The sequence below is a fragment of the Phyllopteryx taeniolatus genome, chromosome 14 (genome assembly GCF_024500385.1).
Source record: "Phyllopteryx taeniolatus isolate TA_2022b chromosome 14, UOR_Ptae_1.2, whole genome shotgun sequence".
NCBI classification, from domain to species: Eukaryota; Metazoa; Chordata; class Actinopteri; order Syngnathiformes; family Syngnathidae; genus Phyllopteryx; species Phyllopteryx taeniolatus.
In genome coordinates this window covers 8045572-8055405 of record NC_084515.1, presented here as the reverse complement: position 1 = coordinate 8055405, position 9834 = coordinate 8045572, and the positions used below count along the sequence as shown (strand labels likewise).

The window sequence follows — 9834 nt, the reverse complement described above, 5'->3', positions numbered from 1 at the left end:
AGGCCCTCAAAATGGCGGCAGTCGCATGCTGACTCCCATTTAACATGAGTTTGAGCGAGCAACATTTCTTCTTTCCCAACTGATTAATAAAGGTTAGGTCACGTTAATGATGGAAAACGGGTCTCTTTTTGTAGCACACAATTGTTTTGCTCTGTCTGTCTGTCTGTCTGTCTGTCTATCTATCTAATGTGTCCATTGTGGGCCACCACGCACACGTCTTTGAGGTTGAACTTGAGCGAGCGGCGGAATGTGGCCCGTGGGAACGCGGGCCCCTGTCGACCCCCCCCCCCCCCCTCGCCCCCCTCCCTTTACTGGGGGGCACCCGGGTGGTGTCACGGCGGACTCAAATGAAGGCACGCGGACTGCGCCTCGTTCACACGCGCACTGCTTCCCTGCTGGACTCTCACACACACACAAACACCGCATGTGGTAAGAACTGCACGCTCACTCGTTTTACACTGACATTCTCTTTACTTTTATTCATTTTCGCTTTATACACGTGTCTTGTATTTTGACTATTTTTTTTTTTTTTTAGGTATTCGTTAACTTTTGTTAAATTGCTTTAAATGTATTTATCTTAGATTTAAATTGTACCTCTTTGGTTAAAAATTATGATTTAGTTATATTTCCCCCCCATCAAACTATGGCTGTTTTATTTATTTATTGATTGATTGATTGATTTTGGGTGGCCTATATGTTTTGTGTTTGTGTTGAAATGAATGGTCAATCACTTAACTTCCCATTTGACTGTATATACATTATAAATATGGCTCAAGAAAGGTGTTTTATCGTTGTTATTGTTGTTTATTATTATAATTATTCTATGAAAACCAAGTAACTGGTGATGTGTTTTATATTCAGTTTATTATTCCCTTTTAAGAGTTTGTTGTTGTTGTTGTTGTTGTATTTTTTATGTATACCTCGGTGGTTAAAATCTAAGATTGTTTGTTTGTTTTAGTTTTTTATATCGGACTATTTGTTTGTTCATTTTGGTGGCTACTGTACTGCATATCTCATAACATACGAATCTATGGACGATGTTATGTGTTTTTTCGTTTAAATGTATGCACAATAATATATACCAATAACAATACCATAGTACTTGCTCAAGAGCAGAAGACTATTTTTTGATTATATTACATTGTTTATTAATATTATTACATGGAAAGTTGGAAACCACCTATAGTAATCTGTTTTATTTTTTAACATATTTATGTATATTTAAAAAAAATATATTTAACAAAATAACGCATAAAATGCACAGAAAAACTACCTCAAAGTAACAGAATAAATCTAATCAAAGAAACAATGTGTTTTATGCAAGCTGTATGTATAAAATAACATTATATCAACCCCGACTCGTATGAGTGTGCACATCATTCACAGAAGTCATAATAATAATGAACATAATTTCTCCACAGGTCAATGTGACTGTATAAGACAAAATGAAGAAACAAACTTTTTACATTGTGCTTACGTCACCAATCTTCTCCAACTCGTGTTGGTTGCAGAGGTCAAATCAGGCAGTGGTTAAAGAAATAACATTTAAATAATAAGTACAGTATATCTGTCTTAAATACTTTAGTTTGCTACTATCAGAACAATCGCAGGCTATGGTAGAAAATGTACTTTTAAAATGAAACTGAGTCGAGATAAACAGCTGATACAGTGAGTAAGCAATCAAAAGTTTGGGCACACCTCCTCATTGAAACAAATACAACACGAATTCTCTCAATAGTGTCCAATGGAATATGTTCTTATTATACACGAACACAAACTCATAGCCTTAACACTTGTCCAGAATATTATAAAGGTTTTAATTCACCAATAAACCACGCACGTTTCCAACTACGGTACATATTTATTCTTCATAAACACGTTTTGAATAGAAATTAATTGAATTATCACATTTGAATTGCGGATTGACTGAATGGCTTTTGAATTCGTTTTCAATTCACCCAACGTTGATGAAGGGGCAAGTCCTAAATAGTTTTATACTTTTTCAAACGTGAATAACATTACTTCAGATATCCACCTTATATGGAAATAATATTTCTATCAGGTGAATACATAACGTTAGTGTGGTTATATTTCCTGTAATTGTTGTGACTAAGTGACTTTTAATAAAACTCGATTAGATACACAGAATAATAATAATCATAATTATAATAATATCCAACGAAATAATATGCTTTAATAACAGATTGTAGCCAGTTTTGTCACGTTGCCATTTCAGTTTATGTAATTCACTTCACTACACGTTCAGTCATTTTTCTTCCCTGGGCCTAATTTCAAACGCATGTTTTTTATTTCATCCAAATCAATTGCAAAACAGATGCGTCCAAACTCCCCACAATAAAGTTTGGCTTACGAAATGAAACAATTGTATGTAAACGTTATCGAACCATTTGGCACATTTCTTGTGTACTTTCAATATGTGTTTTTTTTTTCTTCCCAGAAGCAGTCAAAAATCATGCAAATACTGTAATATACAAAATATGATTCTGCTGATCCATACTGTAGCGAGTCAGTCTTTTCCCGCCGAAGGGTGGCGCTGTTTCGTCCTTTCTCATGCATCGGCAATGGATTTATTAACACGTGCTTTTGTTAACAAATGTGGGCCATCTAATGAAAATACATTGTTTGTTTTTTAAAGTAATTTGAATATAATTGGGCAGTCCACTGAAACTGTTAAACTATGGTGGAAGAGAGGCCTCAAACAGCAGCAAGTATTAATGATTCCTACAGACAATTGAAACATAACAAAAAAACATGACTAACGTAAAACTTGTAGCTGTTTTTGTCATGATTTATATGCTCTCAAATTATTGTATCCGTTATTAATATCATTATTTATTTGTTGAGAAAGAAAGGGGACAATGGTTATCCTGAAGCATTACAAACTAGGACAAAAACAAAACCTCCCCGAAAAATCACAGCTATAATAAAAACGTAATGAAATACGGAATTCAGGATTATTATTGCATGACTCAAATCTCAGATCTCAATTTAGCATTTATTTACTATCCATTTATTTATTATCCAGCACCCCAGCCACATTACGGAGATTTGTATTTGACATCAAACACAAAATGCATGTTTCTTTTTTATGGCTTGTTTACAGCACATGCACGTGCACTACAATGTGGGGCCTGTTTGGCTAATTTCATAGGCCCCGAGCCGCCTATATTGCCTCCTCCTCTTCCTCCTCCCTTCCTGCAGCCTTGAACGTAACATGCATGCATGCATGCATGCATTTATTTGAAAGAAAACAGGTTAAGACAAAAAAAAAAAAAAAAAACAATGTGTGGCCAAAAATTGGATTTTGTGTGTGTGTTGAAAAGCAAATCTGAAGTAATATTATAATAAAATACCTTTAATGTAAATGTTCTATTTTCTTCCATTAAAAAAATGATGACACAGTTTGTGTGAGTGTGTGTGTGTGTGTGTGTGTGTGTGTGTGTGTGTGTGTCGCCCGATTGTAGCAGCCTTATCTAAATCTTCTACATCTTTTTTTTTTCAATACAGTACTTCAGGGAGCCAAATAAGGAACGAGCTGCACAAAAATATGTAACGCAATAATGCAATTCCTAGCTACATAGTCATCCAATTACCAAAAGTAAGCACGCGCACCTGTACCTTGAGCCACTAGCCACGTAGCGAATGTTAATTAGCAAAGTGTGGATTGTTTCATGAGGCTTTCTGCAGCCATGTGCCGGTGTGAGGAGTATTGATGGAGGTGGGTGGAGGACCCGCGGGCAGCGCTGTGCTGCAGAGTCGGGGGGGGGGGGGAGACATTGTTGTGAGCCTGGGAAAGTGTAGCAGGGCTGACGCCAGACTCTGTTGTGCGGAGTTGGGGTGAGTTGGGGGGCACCAGACCGGATTGTCATGTAAATGTCTCTCCAGCACGTTGTTGAACTTGATTTTGACTTCTTTCTTTCTCTCTTTTTTTGTTTTGTTTTGTTTTGTTTTTTTCTTGCCCCCCCCCACCCTTTTAGTTGGGCGGGGTGGGGCATTTTTCTTGTCCCACGTTTGTGGGAAAATCCATCTGAGCACTCATTCACTTTGGTGTGTAAATGCACCCATCTTTTTTTTTTTTTTTTTTTAATTTGTGTTTAGTTGTGCGCAATTATCCGATTATCCCCATTGTGCGCGCGCATTCTACGGCAGAAATACACACGAACGCGCAGAGAGCCCTCATTTTAATCGTATTTTGGAGCAAGCGTAAGCAGGTGTAAGTTCAATGACATATATGACGCCGTGCTGCATGCAGCAGAAGGGCCCGCCTGCACATTGCACAGCCGATTGGATCTTCTTCTTATAAATGATGCAGAGTGGAATCGGGAAGATCCAAGACTGCTGATGCTGCTGCTGCTGCACGTGGCCTGACACCCACCCGAGTCTTATAACGGATTGCCCACGCGCAATAATCAGATTTGTAGCTGCTATCTGATGCCATGTTCTTTTGGGAACCTACTGGAATAGGTGGAGGTATAGCTTTCCCCTCACATGTTTTTTGTTGTTGTTGTTTTTTAAAAATTGGATTATCTGCACATATGCGCACCAGCATGTGATTCAAAGTTGAGCAGATATTGTAAGTGTGTGTGCGTGTGTGTGTGTGTGTGTGCGCAGCCCGGATATCAGTCAAAACTTAATATCACACTCGATAAGGCTCCATACACGCGTGCAGCAGGCGGCGTGTGCGTGTGCGTGCACGATTTTCTTGGTTTCAATACCTTCAGCAGACCTCAAAATGTGCTCGGACCTGCTTGGTGCTAATTTTAATATGTTCCATATAACGTGCCAAATGTATTTTTCATTGTTACAGTTGCCTTACGGCCCAAATGGTTTAAAAGGGTCTATGTTGGTCCAATACAATTTAACTGTGAGGATATTGACAGTTGTGATCATACATAGCAGAATTTGGACTATGTCTACCATTATTGAAAAAGAAAATGAGCGATCAGGCGTAGCACATTTATTTTATTTTGAATGAATGGGTTAAAATTCAACTTTTAGGCATTTTAGAACAGCATAACAAAACATAGCAATAAAGAAATCATCAGTCATATTGTCCCCCTAAAAAAATTGTCAATACTTCACAAATTCTTCCAGGGTGTCTAAACTTGCGAGTTTAATTGTATTTTAGAAAATGGGAAATAGACTTAAGCTGGCAAAATAGAATGTAGGTCAACTGATTTTGAATTGGATCGTCACAATAGAGCAGAACAAAAATATGTTGTTGCGTTCATCTTTTTTTTCAATGACAGAAATTCATTCGTGTCATTTTAGCGCAGTTTGGCTGACTAAAATTCTGGCTATTTTCTGGAGAAAATATTTTTCGTGGGGCGGGGGGGGGGTGGGGGTGGGTAAAGCAGCTATTCATTGAAAGAACTGAAAATAAAATGTAGTGGCAAGTCTAATTCTTATTCCTTTTAATTAAATCTGATAGATAAATTATTGCACGTGAAAAAGTATATTTTTTCCCCAGATTTGAAATTTTTCATTGAAAACCATATAGGACCATTGAGACGATTTAGTCTGTAAATTGGGTGTGAGTTAAACACTTGCTCATGTTCATATATATATATATATATATATATATATATATATATATAAATATTTTTTTATTTTTTTCCCCAGCTCTCTCTCTCTCACCCCCCCCCCCCCCCCAACCCACCAAACCCCTCCCTCCCCCTCTCGTTGCGAGGCGGAGCTAACGCGTGTTCACCATGTGCACTTCTTGCACTTGTCAGTCGCACTCTGCGAGAGGCTGCAGACCACTCGGAGTTGCCCCTGCACACTTTTTGCGGCGCAAATTTGCACCTTTTGGGGGGGGTGGGTCAGAATTGCATGAAAAGCGGACTTGAGATTTTATTTTTTTCTTCTTCTTTTTTGGGGACAGTATAGAGGAGCAGCCTGCTGTGAAAGTAAGTATGATGCTTTCTGCATTTGGTTGAGTGGAATTGCAATGAAGACCACTTCGGAATCTTCAGTCTTATTCCTGAACGAAGTTTCCCTGCAGTGTTGATATGACAATAAACACTTTGAATCTTGAATCTTATTCAGATAAGATAAGATTCAAGATTCAAAGTGTTTATTTACCATTTGAACGCTACAGGGAAACATGATTCTCCATTTAGGCGACATAATGTCCAATAATGCTTGGCCCACTTACGCAGAGGTGCACGTTCACACACTTTGAGCGTGCACGGCGTGCGTGCGGTGGCCCTTTAAGAGAGACGACAGGCTGAGTTTGTGTCTTTGGTTATCTAGCTGTATGAGTTTTAATTTCATAAAGCTAGAGAACCGAAAGTACCAACTGACGCCGAACTCTTCGCGAGCACCCCAACGGCCCCACCGGAGGGTCGTCCGGACTGGAGGACTATCTCAAGGCGACCACAGACCTGCGCAGGATGCTGTGGAGGATGCTCAAACCGACGCCGAGCAGGAAAAAAAAAATGCGAAGGATGATGATGCAGGATTCCAGGAATGGACATTAAGTGATTTTTGGTCGTGATGGTTCGGTCCATTCTGTGCATCCGAGCTGCATTCGGGAGATACCACGTGAGCACGTCCCTTTAATAATCCACCAATGCATGAATCATTTTGCATTTTAGACACAAAAGGAGGCGTTCACGCGCATGTGGGAGACTTGGAACTTGTAGTGGGTGCTTAAAGTGGAATAATATCAGGAGAAGGGAGACGTGGAAAGAGTTAAAAGGATCCACGTGATTGGCCAGTTTGCAGGACACGTGACGTTGTTGGCAGCAGACGCCATTTTTCACAGATGTTTGTTGATGCCAGGTTGTTTTTGAGCCTTTTGGGGCTCATTTAAAAGAAGTGCGTGAGTAGAAATGCCCATGCAATACAGTTACCACAGGATAGCAAATATTTTTTTAAATCATTTTTTAAACTATATCTAACCTCCAGAATTTAGTTCAATAAGTTATGATGTCAAAATATCTTTTCATTTTCATTCGTGCGCAGTTTGTGCACATTTTTACATCACAAGCTCTCATTTCCATCCACCCATTTGCTATACTGCCTTTTAATATGAAATATAAATAAATAAATATGAATACCGCGGTACATCAACGTACAATTGACCCAATTTAGGAGCTTTTCAAGATACAAGCTGTAGCAAGGGCCGATTTTTTTTTTTTTTGTCTCGCATTTCCAGCAAAAATGTTGGTTTCAGCAGTGAACGTGCCAACAAGCAGTGGATGGTGAACAATTCTTTAAAATTGGCCAATTGCTTGCTTCAAGATATTTATTTCCGTACCCTATTGAAGTTTAAACATGGAAGAAGCAAAAAAAGGGAATTACATGGGGATTTAATTCAACTGCATAATTTACAAAAGTCTGATAGTTTGAGGCTAACACACAATGCAAAACTGAATAGATGGGCTAATGAAACTAGCATTGTTGTTGAAGTAGTTATAACCCTTAGAGCAATGGCGGTTTTGAACACAAATAGTGCAGCAACACATGTAGACAGAGAATATAATAATACTCAGCGTATAATAATAGTTACCCTTTGCGAAAAATGACTAACATTACTGCAGCTTGCTGAGTCACTTATTTGCCAAACTCTTCCACTGCCACCTGGTGTATAATTTTAGATATGAGTATTTTGAGTTATGAGTGTAGTCACGAAAACAAATTGAACTTGTAAGTGAAGGCGCAGTTTGATATGTTTTCTACATAGCTGACCTTTGCAAATGGACCCTGTGGTTCACAGTAAATTCCTGTACATCTCAGCATTTGCTCAGTGGGTGGTGTGTCTTATTGATGCCCACTGCCTGTCACGGAGTACACTGTGATGTATCGTGAATGTGAATGCATCACAAAAGTCTGGTTTTGCTAGCTGTTTTGTTTCCACTGGGTGCAACGCTTCATATATCCACGTAGCGGCATATTGCATCATCGGTTCCGTGCCCATCATACGAGCCGAATCTTGTTTTTTTGTTTTTGTTGTTGTTGTTTTTTTTAAACCATATTCAATCGAGTGGATTATATTTGGCAGTAAAGAACACAATAGGACGAGCGCTTCGTGTTTGATCTATTCTTGGAGTGGAATCAGCAAGGCTCAGAGATGACTGAATATCCCTGAAGTCCCAGCATGCTCTATTTAGACCATGACTGACAATATTTGATGTGCACTGTTAGACAAGAGCTTGGCCCAAGTGTGACTGGCTGTGTGTGTGCGTGTGATTGTTTTACATGGAACATGCAGCGGGTCTTGTACTATTCTCTATTGTTGTAGCTTAGCAACTGATGAAACTGCCCAGATGCCTCAAAGAGTGCATTTGTTCTATTATATTACGTGTGCTGTATCAAGTATGATATACTATACATGCAGCAGACAATAGGACATACAATATACCATACATGGGGAAATAAATACGACTGCTATTTTGTTCTGTATTTTTCATAAGTGCCTTTTTTTTTAGCTTCCCCTTTGTGCTAAGACTGCCTTTTTTTTTTTTTTTTTTGGGAAGGAGAATGCCTTCGTCATCATCCCTAAAGTTGGGTTCTGAAGCCAGAAGAGTGGCAAAGAGGAGGAGGAGATCATCTGTCAGCCAGCAGGTACACGTGTGCTTCACCTGTCATTTAGAGCCTCGCTTTTATGGTTTGCACCTGAAGGTCAAACGTAAAGATGGTCCAGGCTTCTTCCTGGGAATAGGTGTGCATGTGTGCGTGCGCGTGTGTCTTTCATGAGCCAATGATAATGTGGTTGCTTTTCCGTATTTGAGACATTAGAGCGGAACGTTGATTTAAGAATAACCCAATTTACGAGTTTTTCAAATTACGAGCCGTCATTTGGTCAAATGTTTTGCTGTGTGTTGCAAGCCAAAATTTGAGGTACTAGCCAGCCTCAATAGCTCGAGTGAAGCGAAAAATACATGTAGCAGCTAAGGGAGCTGTGATGCTCTCGCATGTGGGCAAGGAGAGCGGCAGTCGCCTCTGCACTTTTAGACTTTTATTGAATGGGAAAAACTGACATGTGCATGTGTAGAACTGGAATTGACGTTTATTAACAATTGCGATCATCAACAAATGGGTGAGCATCAATGCAGTTAACTTCAAAATCCAGATAAAAAGCATTCAAAGGGTTTGGGACCAGGTCATGTAATGCTCCGTAATCCACAGATAGCAGGACGGGGAAACTCACACTTTGCTGTCGTTGTAGCAAAGCATTTAACAGCCACAGGGACTGGCAAACGTGCTAAGGCAGAACTCGTGGCCGGGGACAGAAGACTGAAGAGGATTTGCAGGAGAAGCATGACACAGGAAGGTCAGGGGGCAGACAGGGTCGCCAACGGATGACCTATCCACAGGAAAGTGCTGGAGAGTCTTTGCATCAGCTCGTAATGAACAATCTCGCAATTAGCAAGCGATCACAGGACAGACTTAAAAAGGTGGGCGTGGTGATTCCAGCTCCTGATGTCACTCACTAGGCCACACCCCTTAAAGGCAAACATCCAAAACACCATTATTGCAGTATGTAGAGTAATTATACTTTATAAGACCAGTTCTTTATATTCAGTTTTATTATGTATTTTCTTTTTACAGTATAGTGCTATTTTTCTTAATCACTTACTTGCTTACTTACTACTTATTTCCTTTACTAAAAAAAAACAACAACAACTGTGGTGTCTTTTGGGGGGGCTGGAATGGCGTTAAATACATTCAATATAGCATTGCTGAAACAGAAAATTTAATGGTTGTGGTGTTAAACTTTATTCATGTACAGTGCGTAAACAATGACGGGCGCGAACATCATTTGTTTCTACATATAAGTATTAACATTTTTCACCCCATACTCCC

At 39.3% G+C, this 9834-nt stretch overlaps 1 long non-coding RNA gene across 1 annotated transcript in view; it reads left to right on the top strand.

Annotated features, from left to right (window-relative positions):
* The first annotated feature begins 5742 nt into the window (after positions 1-5742).
* Positions 5743-9834, top strand: part of LOC133488534 (uncharacterized) — a 30871-nt gene continuing 26779 nt past the window's right edge. The window contains exons 1-2 of the long non-coding RNA XR_009791680.1: positions 5743-5930; positions 8505-8592. This is a non-coding gene — a long non-coding RNA (uncharacterized LOC133488534). The remainder of the gene's footprint in view (positions 5931-8504; positions 8593-9834) is intronic.